Genomic DNA, 14,686 nt, shown 5'->3' on the forward strand with positions numbered 1-14,686 from the left:
TCAACAAGCATGTTGCTGATCCAAACTAATTACTAGTCTACATTTTTCACTGGTCGCAACTTAGAAACAGGGCCAGTGGTGAAAGGATGAGGAGGTTGAGAAGAGCCAAAGTCACTTTGGTCTTCCTGAGAAATCATTTAAACTAAGAATATTTGGGGAACAAATGGGCCCCAAGTGAAAAAATCTACAAGTCTTCAGTAAAGAAAGACCCATGTCCCTAGTTCCAAGCATGTGTGCACTGCATGGAGCCCTAGGAAAATGCTGGGTTCTGTGGGGTCCACAAGTCAAATCAGCCAGTCAATACCCAAGTATTTGAAATGCTAAATTAAGATCACTGAATCTCTACCCAACATAGCAATCTAAAGTAGTGTTCTGCATCATGGGCACTTTGAAAAACAAATGAAATAACAGAAGAAAAATCATATATATAATCACCTTTGGTTTTTAAGGAATTGATGAATCTCTAGAGACTAGTCATGGACGCCCACTTGTTCGTAGACAGGTTAAGAAAATTTGGTGTATAGTAAACATAACTGAAAAGGGGAATCAAACCAATCCCATTGACCTTGACTGAGATTGCTGAGCCTACCCAGAACTGGACTGATGTCTGGCTTTTCTGGGTGAAAGAAAATGTGGTCCTCATTCACATCTGTTACACTATATTTGGAAGTCAAATAGCTTTGGTGTTGGCATGAACATTCTTCTAGGAAGAAGCAGAAGCTTGCCAAAAACAAAGTGAAAATGCTCATGCAGAATCAGGTGACCAGGCGTGAGGTTTTTGACTATAACCAGCCCCTGGGTGAGAACCTCTTGTTCTTGAGCAAAAATGACAAGAATTTTAATAAGAAAATCAGGTTTTTGCAAGAAATTATTGCACTTTGCAATTTTTTTGTGAGACTGGATGAGGCCATTTTAAAGATAGGAAGGTGAAGGCACAGTGACATGCTCAAATCCTCTGAACTTAAACAAGGAGCCCATGTCTTTGCTTTGGGCCCAGCGGTCACTGTGTGGCCCCACCTCCTAAAAGACCAGTCTGTCCCTGATTTATCTTAATGCTTTCTCAACAGCTGCATAGAGGTTCATCGTTTGGTTTTTCTCTTTTCTGCCATTTTCTCATGGATTTTTTTTTCTTTGCAGGAGACTTGCTGAGCTCCTACGATTCTTATTTTCCACCTTATTGTACAAATGGTTGAGCTACAACTAGATAGGAAAATGTGCACTCAACAAGAGTCCTAGCAAAGTCAAATTTTCACTCTGGCCCACTTTGAGAATATATTTTTAAATATTTGAAACATATTTAAAGTATTATTTGTTTGGGGGAATAATCTTTTGATTGGCAGAACAATTGCCAAGATAATATATAACATCTCCATGTATTCTTCACCCAACTTCCCTCAAGGGCAAAATGTTACATAACCATTGTACGTTTGTCCAGAATCAGACTTTGCCATTGGTGCTTTGAGTTTCACTGTGACCCCTAATGTCCCTTTTCTGTTCCCACCACCACATTGCTGCAGTCCAGCCCACTTAGCTGTGGAGGGATATTGGGCAGCGTGGAAGGAGGCTGCAAGGCATGCCCTGATCCCAGGGTCTTCTCAAGTCACGGGCACACTCTGCCCAACCGAATTGTATTAACACTGATTGGCCTCTTACAATGTCATCTCTCAAAAGTCCAACCCTCTGATGAAAGTTGTAGGAGAACACTGGTGGGAACCAAAGGCATGGTGGAAGACCTACAGCACCCATGAACTGAGCAACTAGTGGGTCTCATCACTCATTCGTCAGTGTATTTTTTTTTTTAACTGAGTGATGATTAGGTGAAAAGAACTAAGGAAGCCAAGGGGCAACAGTCCTTACCTGTAAGACAGTGTAATAGGTGCCTTTTTACGGCAAGCGATAGTGGCCACAAGGCAGGAGCAAACTATGTTGGGGAATGCTGGAGAGAGAAGCACTGGGATCCCTTCCAGAAAAGTCTGGGCTTTTGTGAGAGTGACCTTCAGATGTGAGGCACATTTTGACAGGCCGAGAAGATCATGGGTTTAAAGCAATGTCAAGTCTCCACACTATGAAGAGGGGGGTTTGTCAAAGACAATTTCCATCATTCACATCAAGACGCCAATGTCCTTTCCACATTCGCATCACCTCCCCATGCCCCAAGCAACAACACCTGAAAATGCTTGGCTGACCTTTGTGGTCTACAGAATCATTCTGGGCTCTCTCGTATTCACCCTGTGGATGAGGAGGAATGGATCCTTTCATGTGGCTCTGAAGGAGAATCTAGGCAAATCCACACATTTTACAGAGACAGGCAGCAAGGCCTGGAGAACTCAGTTCCTGGGCAAGATCTCAAAGGAACTCTAGTTGCCCGACTGCCCCAGAGCCCTGCGTAGCTCACAGTATGTCAGCAAAATGACATTGTTGCCTCCCAGAGCCCACATATCCCAAGGACATAAGCAAACAAGTTAAAAAAAAAAAAAAAAAAAAAAAAGCAAACATGACTCTAGGCTGTCAAGGCCAGGATGTAAATGGGGGGACAAAAGCATGCTGGGGGATGTCGTTGGCCGTGGTAGCTTGAGTGATGGGGGAAGGATTCATTGTGGGAAGCCATGTAGGAGGTGAGAAATGGTAGAGCGTGATTAGGAGGCAATGGGGTCAGAGAGCATTCCAGATGACGGAGGGGTAGGCCTCTGAGTGAAGCGTGAGTCAAGACTGGGCATATAAAACATGGTGGGCGAGAAATACCTGGATGAAAGAGTCCTACAGGATGAGGCAATGCCAGCATCATGATTATCTTGCTCCAAACACATTCACACTGTCCTTAATAACAATCAGGTAGAAAAGCTTTCTTCATGTTACAAAGATAAGCATAACAGAACCCTAACCACCTAACACCACCTAAGGCATGCTATTGAACCACCTTGCCCAATGCCCTCCTCTGTGAAATGGAGCTAATAGAATGTACCTCTGGTCTCATTATTAAATGATACGGCATTGGCCACCCAACATTAGTACTCAGCAAATGTCAGGGTATTACATAGAGCTTCTATGGCAGGGGAGGGTACATTCAGGCCCCAATAATAGGACTGTAGCCTTGGCCACTATTCACTATTCTTGGCCCCCACCTTCCCAGTTCTCTTCCCTCATGGACAGGAAGAGTCCTCTGGGTCATGTTGTGCATCCTCCCAGAAGCTGCTATGATTTCCTATTTTTTCTTAGATTTAACAAAACTCCCACCTACCTACTGTTAGAAAAATCTGGAAGCAGAAGGAGCTGTCAGAGAAGATAAGAGTTCAAGCAAAGTCTCAACCTCATAGAAGTTCTATTTGCAAAATGGTAGCACTTCCACAAACATTATTTCAGTGAGCCTCGCTAGATCAGTGTTATCCCTCACTCCTTAGAGAGCAAGTGAGGCCCCAGGGACTATGGCCAGAGCAGGGAACCAGAGGGAAAGTCCATCAGAGGCAAACCCAGGCCAGAGGACCTTTCATGATCCCAGTGCTGTGAGGGTTGCCTGGTGTCCAGAGGATGGATTCACTGGCTTAAGTTAAAACATCTCTAATGTCCTTCCTAATTCAGAATACGGCTCCACTTGTGGACGTGCAGGCCTGCAACTATCCTCCCTAATGATGTTCCTCTTCTGCAATGCCAGCTCCTGCAGGCTTCCTTCCAACCAGACGATCCAGCACCCCAACAGCCGCCCACTCCCTGGGTCTTCAGGCATGCCAGTGCTCCCTCTCTTCCTCCTTAATTCAAACACATCTTTTCCATTGTCTGACTTCTGCCTAAGATCACCCCATCAGGTTGTGACAAAAACAAAAACTAAGGCACTAACATCTGGGGATCATAGATCATGGATCCAAACCACTGCGTTGGGCACTGGGAAGAAAGCAAATTGTTACCAAAGTGGCTTTAAATCACTTGCAGAAATAAAATATGCAAACAAGTATAAAAGAAAAGAGAAACCATTGGAATTTTTGAGGATTTATTTTAGATAGTAACATGCATCAGAAAATATACATCTCATTGAAGTAAATCGTCATAAAAACCCATGTCATTTTCTCTCTTGCAAATTTGGTTTGTGCATTATTTTTATTTAATCCAAATAGTTCCACTAGCTGGGTATTATTATTCCCACATCACAGGTGAAGAAAGTGAAGCTTAAGAGAGGATGTTATGTAAACAGCACTCAGGGGTAACAATGGAATCCCCGTCATTCTGACTCTGGATTCTGAAATTAGTAAAAATTGATCCCAAATTTTGCTGTGTGACATGGATGCTAGAATTAAAAGGCAGCTTATTTTCACAAGAATTCAAGAAGTTTACAGAAAGACACCAGGCCCAGAGACCTTAGATCAAGTCTCTAAGATGATACTGCCAGTAGTGACCAAGATGACATTTAAATGCAAAGCCATCTGACCCCAGAGTCTCCACCCAGCACCCTGGAACACATGTCTTTCAAAGAGAAGAGTAAATCAAGGGTGAATGCAAGGCCCCAGATATCAAGAGCTCTGGCCCAAAGAATGCATCACCCTTGAGGAAAGACCAGGAGGAATTAACTCTCAGAACCACCAACACCAGAAACTATTTGATAAAGATTGTCCCTGTATTCCTGAGCAGGCACTTAAAGCAATTTGGAAGTGCCTCTTTGTAAATTGCCTAAGGCCACATGGTTAATGGCCCAGCCTGGAAGAAAAGCAGTTCTCCACTTTACTTACCCAGGGAGCTTTCCAAAAGAAGTATTTGGTTTGATTCTTTATGGTATTTTACAAGATCACGGCCACCTGTAGCTGGATCAAATTGTTTTTCATCCCTCACTTCTCTGTTGAGCACCTGCTGAGTAAGCCTTGCTTGTATCTCAACCATGGAGGGCCACAGCTTCCTTCAGAAAGAGAGTCAAGGGAGCAGAGATGCTGGCAGTCAGTGAGGGGGACTTGGTCTTGGCAAAGGGGCTGGGTTGAGGTGGGAGGAACACAGTCCCTTCAGGGAGGGCTGGTGGAAAAGAAGTGTAACGTGCTCTCATGGAAATGGACCCGGAGCACTTTGAGAATGCAGAATAGCAGCATCGCCCCGTGAGCCCTGGGAAAACAACAGAGAATTAGAGAAGACTTCACAATGCAAACAACAATTGACACTGACCTTTATCTTGGGGACAGAGAATGAGATCCCTCCAAGGAAAAGTAAGGAAGAAAATTGAAAGCTCAGTGTGACACCAAAGCCCCCATTCTTGGAATACCAAGGAATTCCAGATTCGCTTAACAGTAGCTAGCAAGGAGTAAAGGGAGGAACAGTGGAGGAAACAGGGGTCTTGATACCAGGGAGTGTGGAGCTTTTGGTGGACAGTGGGAGTGACTTGAACGGATTTGCATTTTGGAAGCTCCCTCCCCTGAGTGTGGCACTGCCAAGGAGGCCTCCTAGTGGGCCACCCACAGCAGCAAGGGAAGAGATGTGAGTTGACAGGGTTCAACCTATCTTGTTCTCCAGCTCATGCCTGAGGATCCAGCTATGCTTGCTCTGATGTGTGGACTCAAGGACAATAGCTTACAGAAAATGGCTTAACCAGCTACCTTGAGAGCGCTTCAGATGAGCCAAATATTAAAGATGAGTTCTCTCCATTGGTTCTGAGTTTTCTGGAATGGTTCTCTGAGCTGATTAGATTGAAAGGCATTCAGGAGCCTGCAGGAGCCTACTCTCCATGGATGTGGGACTGGTAGTTCATGGTATGCAGTGACTAACAGTTATCCAAGTTATCCCTGGTTGGTGCTTGAAATTGTGTGCGAATGGATGGCAAAGTTCTGGGTGACTAAGAAGTTACTGGCATAAAACAATCTCAGTCAGAACAAAAAATTTAATGGATTGGCTGGTTATTTCCAATTACGTGAGAGAACTTGGGCAAGAGCAAAGGCTGAGCTCAGGGCTTTAAATTCCCAACTCCATGTCTACATAAGGGATCTGAAAGCTATTCCTGGTTCCCTGAAAGATATCATTTCTTCTTCAGCAGCAGAGTTTCCTTTGAAAGACAAAAGAGTCTAAGCCTGTAGGTAACTGAATTGCAAAGCAGATTGAATTTTCATCTTCCAGGCAGAGGGTCTCCTTGGTTAAAGTTAGAACATCACTGGGAAGAAATGGGATCCTGAAAATTGAGATGGGGACATGCGGGAAAAGGGACATTCCAATAAAGTTAGAGAGATGAGAGTTCTGAATTCTGCTGTGCCTTCCTTGGAGTAGAAGCAGGGATTCCTCCATAGCTGCTTATCCCAACCTACTTGAAGAAGTTATCTTGCAAGGGACTGCGGTCCTCAGAGCCTACTCTTTTTCTTCTAGACATATAATCAGATCTAAGCCCCACCAGGCCCCCAAAAATTGGAGTACAAAAAGTGATCCATGTAAAGGTATAATGTACATCAAAAGAACTGGATAATTTTGACAAATTCTGTTGATGGAAATATAGGAACAGGTGTAGGAGTGAACCTTAAGGGTATGGGATCGAGAAGGAAGAAATACATAATTGGAGTAGACCACAGTGATTGATATGGGCTCACCAAGCAGATAATTCAATTGCAATATTAAAGCTCAGGGGACTTTGAATGGTTCTAACAATTTGGTGGGGTGGTCGACTGAAATATGGACCCAGCATTGGTCCACAGTAAGTTGAAATGCCAGAACTCCTTGGTATCCAGCAGAGGAAGGGATCCATAGACTTGGGGAATTTGAGATGCTGGAGTGAACTAATCATATAGACCTGCCCTCCCACTCTGAAAGTGTGCAGAGGACATGACCTTCACTTGAATGTTGAGAAGTAAATTCCTGGGAAGAGCCCCAGCATGTCCAACACAGTGAGGATGGCGGGATCCAGGGGTGGCAGAGGCCAGGTCAGCATGTGATGATGGCCAAAGTCCAGGTGGCATGGCTGATAAATAGGGGAGTCAAAGCAACAATCACAATAGTCTGACTCACAGAGAAGTATGGTATTGGCTAATTGTTCATGGTGTCCCTATAAGACAAATAGATGGGAAGTCTGCCAAATTCTTCTTTGACCACGTAAGTGGAAATGCTCTAGGTCCAGAATTGAAGTCTGAACTGAATCACCAAAGCAGCCACAGCTTACTCAGCCAATTCCCAGATTTGAACAGTTCATAGCCCCAGAGCCTTCTAAATGAAGAGGAGGCCACACTGCCAACATTTATACTATTGATTTTCCTCCTGGACCTCCGCAAAAGAATGCATGGCTATGTACCAGGGTGACTAGACCTAGAGGAAGGAGAAATAATCAGACTTTTCCAGGATTGCTGGGCACAGGTTCTAACTGTTGCTAATTCCGGGAGACTGAAAATAACATTGTCAAATAATACTGAAATTCTGGAAAACTTGCGTCTGTGGCTGTGAACTTGACAGCTTCCCAATCTACCCAAAGCCTTTTCTGATGAATTCAGTCGTGATATCAGTCAATGTTATCATTAATAAGATAGGGTTTTTAAAAAATCATTTTTATTAGGTAAATAGAAGTCCTAGATTTTGCTGTGACTTCCTTGGAATAGAAGCAAGGATTCCTCCAGAGCTGCTTATTCTAACCTACTTGAAGAAGTTACCTTGCAAGGAACTGCTGTCCCTAAAAATTTAACTTTAACATTTTTGTGTTTAATATGATGATGCGATCTCTCAGTGTTATGGTTTAGATCTGAAATATCCCTAAACCAAAAACTTGGTTGCCAGCCTCAGAGGTTCTGGGGAGATGGTGGGACCTCTTTTAGGAGGTAGGGCCAAGTAGGATACCATATATCATTGGGGGAAGGCTCTTGAGGGGCAAAGTAAGACCCCAGTCTCTCCTGATATGTCTCTGCTTTGTGGCTCAAGATACAACCTCGTTCTCTGACATGCACTGCTACCATGATGTATTGCCCTCACCAAAACCCCAAACCCATGGGTCACCTGATCCTGGATTTGAACTTCCCAAACCTCTTTTTACTTCCTAAGTACCCTGCATTTGGTGTTTCATTATAGTGACAGAAAGCAGGCTACCTTTATCACATCCCTAAAGATCCTTTCTCCAAATATAGTCACATTGGGGGTTAAGGCTTCAATACATGGATTTGAGGGGGGTGGGTTACAATTCAGATTGTTATAATCTCTTATGTTTCTCTTCTCCAGGGTACTATCTCCTCATCCTTCAAATTGCAGCTTAGGAATTCTATCCAGCATCAGGAAATGCTCGCCTGCCCACCTGTGTTGGAACCCCTGCTTGTTTATTTTATTAATTTATATATTTACATTGTGGATTGAACCCAGGGTTATTTTACCACTGATCTACATCTCCAGGCCTTTTTAATTTTTGAGACAGGGTCTTGTCAAGTTGCTGAGGGTCTCACTAAGTTGCTGAGGCCGACCTTGAATTTGTTATCATCCTGTCTCAGGCTCAGGAGTCTTGGGATTACAGGCATGTGCCACCATGCCCACCAAGCCCCTGTTTTATATTTAAACCTTTACATAGCACTTGTCTCAACTCCCACTTAGTAGTTATGAGTGTAAGTAGTAGTTTAATATGAGCATACCTCAATAGGCTATTGGCTCTGAGAACAGGGTCCTCTCTTCTCGTTCACTAGAGCCCAACTTAGGCTCCATGTAGATGGTTCTTAAATCATATTAACTTAGTAAAAGAATGTGGAAGGAATGAAGAACAGGTGTGAAGGAAGTTTGAGATGTCGGTTGCACCAGACCATTTAGAGATGAATTATGTATTTGTCATATGTTCATCTTTGCATGACTTTAGGATGAAATAGTTTAAACATATTGAACAGTAAAGAAAAATAATGTAAAAATCCTAAATAGTTTTCCAAGATGGATACATAGCTATGGATGTTGTAAATGCTTTAGTCTGGGAGCTGTGGGATGGCGTAAGGGAGAGAGAGGAGAGATGAGGCAAAGAAACCACACGTGGAGTGGCCGATGGTGGACAAGGGGGTCCAGTGGACAAGTGGACTCTGTTCACTTATTTTTCAACATTTAAAAAATAATAATCAATGGCAAGAAAAACTCTGAAACTGAAGAAAACCATAAAAAAAGAGTTCTACATTGTCGAGGAGTGAGAGTAGAGCAGCTGGCATCAAGACTGGTGAGTGACATTTGGGTGTGGTATATATGTCACACTGGCTTCAGCAAGGACAATTTCACCATGGTGTAGAGGCCATGAAGCATCCAGATGCTGACTGCTTTACTGGCCAAAGTTATCTTCTCAGCATTTGATATGGTCTGAATGTTCTCATCCCTCCAAATTCACGTGCTGGAACCCATTACTCAATGTGATGGTGATAATCAGTGGGGCCTGTGGGAAGCAATTAAGTCATGAGAGTCCCCACCCATGTGCATGAGCGGGATTAGTGCCCTTATCAAAGACATAAGATCTGAGCTCCTTTGTCCCTTCTGTCATGTGAGGGTGCAGTAAGAAGGCATCATCTCTGAACAGAGAACGAGGCTTCACCAGACACCCGAACTCCAGAAGTGTCCAAATGGACTAAGACACCACTGGCGCCATTACTTTTCCCTAACAGCCTCTACCGTAGGCCTGAGCACCAGATCCCTGAAATGCCTGGGACTCTGGGGATTTGCACCAGGCAGCATTTAAATACATTCTGGGCGATTGATCCATAGATGCCTATTCAGATCTCTAGCATGGACCAGACTTTTGTTGTATTCTCAGAGAGAAGTGTATATTGCCCACATGGAGTGATTAGATTTCTTCTGGTAGCAGTTACAAAATGCCAAACAAATTACAGACAGTAATATTCTCTATCTGTTAAAATGTTAGATTAGCTGGGTGTGATGGCACACACCTATCATCTCAGCAAGATGGGAGGCTGAAGCAGGAGGATCGCAAGTTCAATTCCAGCCTCAGCAATTTAGTGATGCCCAAAGCAACTTCACAAATCCCTGTCTCAAAATAAGGGTTGGGGATGTTGGCTCAGTGGTTGAGCGACCCTGGGTTCAATTCCTAGGGACACACACACACACACACACACACAGATGTATTTATATATTAGATTAGATAGCCGGAGGGCATTTCTACATAAACAAGCTTAAAGTTATAGATAAGCACTTTCTAAACTTCAACTTAAATGCACAGATAAGCTGAAAAGAAAGTTAGCCAGACCAAAATGCTACAAGAAGTTGGGATCTCAGTGAGAAGCCATCGCATGCCTACCAAAAACTAAACATTGTGATTATGTCATTATTAGAACAGGAGCAACAAAAACGTTAATAGACTCCTGACAGGTGTATACATTGACACTACACCCTGGAAAGCAATGTAATATTCCCCATGGGAATAAGGGCATTCATATATCAATACATGCGCCAGAAATTCAATCACTAAGTTTGTGCCATGGAGAGACTCTTTTACTGAGGGACATTGGGAGACAAGCAAGAATGACTACAGTTATAGCAGAGTTGAAACCTGAAATGTTATAAATGTCCATTAATGATAATATACATTCATAGTAAATTGAAGCATGGTCAAACATGGAGGGGGTAGGCAAACTTTTTGTGTAAAGAATCAGTTAATAAGTACTTTCAGCTCTGAGGTCACATGGTTTCTGTTGCAACTACCATTGCATCTACCATTGTATGTTGAAAGCAGCCACAGACAATATGTAAACAAATAAATCTTTCTTTAGAGAAAGAGGTGGTACCTGTGCTCTAGTATACTCAATCCTGATGTGATGGAATACAACATAGCAGTGCACTACAAAGCACCTCTTTCTTTCCAATTTCTACTAAAAGTGAGATCGTGCTCATCTGCCAGGCTCTATATCTAAGTCATCTTTAGTAACCTAAGATGAATTTTGAGAAAACTTTGAGGCAGGAAAAATAAGAGGAAAATCAGATTTTTAAAAGTTTTTGTAAAATGGATGTAATGTTAATGTTAATAAAACATTAGGCAACCTTTTGTTGCTGTGACCAAAATACTTGACAAGAATAACTTTGAGGAGGAAAGGTTTATTTGGGCTTATAGTTTCAGAGGATTCAGTCTATGGATGGCAGACTCCATTGCTTTGGGCCCAAAGTTAGGCCGAGCATCATGGCAGAAGACTGTGGCAGAGGGAAGCTGCTCAGCTCATGTTAGCCAGAAGCTGAGAGAGAAACGTTGCCAGGGAGAAAGTAAACTCTTCCAGGTCCCACTTCCAGTGATCTGCTTCCTTCAGCTAGGTCCCACTTTCCAGTTGTCTATGCAGCCATCTATTGGATTAATCCACTGATGAGGTCAGAGCCCTCGTAATTCAATCCTTGCCCTACAAGCCCACCCCTGAACCTTGCTGCTGCATTGGGGACCATGCACATGAGCTTTTGGAGATAGTCCAGGCCCAAATAATAGCAGTGCTCCCAAGAAGATGTCTGAGTCCTAACCCTAGAACTTGTGTGGGTGACCTGTTCAGGGAAAGGAATCTTTGCTGAGGTATTGAAGAATCTTGTAATGAGATCACCTCCTATTAACCAGGGTGCAGTAAGTCCAATGGCAAGGGTCCTTGAAAGAGACAAAGGAGAAGACAGACACAGAGCAGAAGGCCATGTGGAGATGGATGCAGAGATGGAGTGAGGCAGCCGCTAGCTATGGAATGCTTGAAGCCACCCAAAAGCTGGGAGAGGCAGAGAAGGTGCATGAGTCAGGGTTTTCCAGAGAAACATAACCAAAGGAAGGGGGTGTGGATTTAAGAAATTGGTTTGCATGACTGAGGAGCTGGCATATTTAAAACTTGTAGGCCAAGCATACAGAGGAGACACTCAAGCAGTTTATAGTGCCATATTGAGGAAGAATTCCCTCTTCTCAGGGAAACCTAGGTTTGAGCTCTTAGGGTCATTCAATTGATTGTATGAGGTTCAGCCACACAATGGAGGGTAAACTTTAAGTCAACAGGTAGAAGGTGTTCATGACAACTACAAAACACCTTCACAGCAACACCTAGATGGGTGTTTGGTTGAATCACTGGATAGTACAACCCCACCAAGTTGCCACATAAAACTAACCATTCCAAAAGTCATCTCCCCAAAGCCTCCAGGGTGAGGAACTTCAGCCCTGCCAACACCTTAATTTCAGACTTCAGCTACCAGAACAGTGGAAGAATACATTTATCTGGTACCAAGTTTTTTTTTTTTTTTTTTCAATTTATTTGTGGTCACTTGTTACAGCAGCCCCAGGACACTAACAGAAGACCTGACAGAAGAGTGTCGTTGATGCGAAGAAAGTCTTCAGAGGTGTCCTTAGAAGCAGGTGATCTGAGCACTGGTAAATTACTGGTCGTGTGCCATCCTGAGTCTGTTCCACAAATAGGCTGAGTGTTGTTGACCTTTGGGTTTCGTAGTGCTGCTGAGAATTTAAGAAGGACTTTTCCTCTAAGACGGTGCCTGGCTGCCCATTAGAAACATGTTGGAAGTGAACATTCTGCTTCTTCCCCTCCTCCCTTCTTTTTGGTAATCATCACCCCACCAGGTGGAGGGGTTCTGGGGTGGTGCTGATACCAGACCAAACAGGAAGGCAGGTGGATGAACATATGGAAATCTAGGTCTCTGGGTAGCTAATAACCACATTTACAACCCGAGGAGGGCCTCACACAGGGGGGAGAGATGATGGGCAATTCTTGCCTAAACAGCCCCCAAAGACTCATCAAAAGAGGATTACTGTCTTCAAAGGAGGCAGGAAGTTCTGGAGTAGCAGCAGTGAGTCATAAAATAGCAGTGGCTTACAAAAAAAACCCTGAAGTTTATTTCCCTCTCTAATTCATAGAGTCCAGAGTGGGTCAATCCTGTGTTAGTAGGATTGGGCCTCAGGTGGGCACCTTGACTCTTCCTTTTTCACTTTCCACCTGTGACTGCTGTCCACTGTCAGGTCATCTAGGGCTGCTGGAGCTTCACCTGGCAAGTCCACATTCCTGCCAATAGGAAAGGGGAAGGCGGAAGGTTGAGAAGCACAGGGTGGGTATCAGCTCTTCTAAAAGAGTTCTAAAAGCTGCCACAGGACCCTTCTGTCTACAAAGCACTGGCCAGAACCCTATCACATGACTGCACCTTGCTTCACAGGAGGTTGGGAATGTCAGTCTTCGTTTCAAAAGTCACACTTCTCCACCACTCCACATATTTGTGGGCTCTGTGGAAGTGGAGTAAAATGCTAGTGGAGAGACTTCCAGAGGGACACTTTGTAAAACCATTCTTGGGGGGCTGAATTTAAGCTTGAGTAACCTCTTGGAAGAAATAAGAAGGGTTCCTCCCCTATCACAAAGCTTTCCTCTCTCTCCTCTTTCTCTGACTGCTCGTTCTGACAACCTGTTCCACCAAAGAGCCAGGAGAGACTGTTTTATTTGATTCCTTCAGTTAAAGCCCAAAGCCAATAGGGGTCCTGGTCTAGCATTTCATTTCCTGTTGGGGCTACTGAGCAGTATGTCAGAGCTGGAGGGGACCCTGGAGATCTTCAAGGTTCTCTTGAGAGGGGAATGGTAACCTAGAAACCCATAGATCAGAGACTGACACACCACCTTTTTGTGTAAATAAAGTTTTATTGGAACACAGATTTGCTCATCCTTTTATGTATTGTCTGAGGCTGTTTCCAAGCTACAATGGCAGAGAACTGTAGAAAGTAGTGTCACGAAGACTCCATGTAACACACTTCACACTCTCCTTCCTCTTCCGCAGGCTGGAATAGCAAAGCCACAGATGGAAGAAGCTAGAGGCTTCAAATCATCATGTGGAGGAAAGCTGTCATCAAACTCCGCAACGGAACTGTTCTACAAATGGGAAGTAAATGTCTTTACTGGCTTAGGCCCTGAGTTTTTGGAAATGCCCTTGTTTTATGTTCTATCCTTTTGTTCTAGAGTCGGGGATATGATTTGTCCAAACATTAATTCAGTCAGAGATTAGAATAGAAATCACAAAGGAGGCATCGATTGCCTAGTTACATGGACTTGTGGGTAGACAGGATATGGCCCACAGATAGGAACAGCAAAATGATGGTGATGGTGATGATGATGATGGTAGTAATATTTCTGGAGTTTTGAATGTAGGTCACTGTTCAATGAATTTTATTAATTCATTTAATCTCTAATTAACCCAATTAGTATCTAATATTGTCCCCATTATATAGATGAGGAAAATGAACCTCCAAATCACAAAGTTAGTAGATTGTGGACTCAGTACTTGAAAACTCTTTGGGTTTTGGAAGCACAAAAATTCTCATTTTTCATCACTAGTGAATCAGAGCTGTGGTCCTTCAACACTTTTCTAAACAGACCCTCCAGAAGAAGCTTTGAAGACAATGTCACTGGGGGAGATGATTTGCAAAGAAGGCAGAAACAATTCCTCCCTTTCCTGTACTCTCTTTTCTCCATCATGTGACCTCGGTGTCTCCTGCCATGAGTTGAGTTCTATTTTGTCACTTCAGCTGGTTTTGTGACTCAAAATAACAATTATGGTTAAGGCAGGAGTAGAACTGTGGAACATTGAGCCTAAACTTTAAGTGGTCTTGAGGCTCTTTCTCACCAGATGAATAAGTAAGGTATAGGACCTGGACAGTGATGGGCCATGGAGCAGCTAACTGCCAATCAACTTCCAGATTGTGTTCTGAGAAGCAGGTGGCTTTTAAGCATAAAGGTGTGGGGTCATCTTAGACTTGACTGCTGCTTGACAATTGCACCACATGGCTACTTCCAGA

The sequence above is a fragment of the Urocitellus parryii genome, chromosome 13, assembly GCF_045843805.1.
Source record: "Urocitellus parryii isolate mUroPar1 chromosome 13, mUroPar1.hap1, whole genome shotgun sequence".
Taxonomy (NCBI): domain Eukaryota; kingdom Metazoa; phylum Chordata; class Mammalia; order Rodentia; family Sciuridae; genus Urocitellus; species Urocitellus parryii.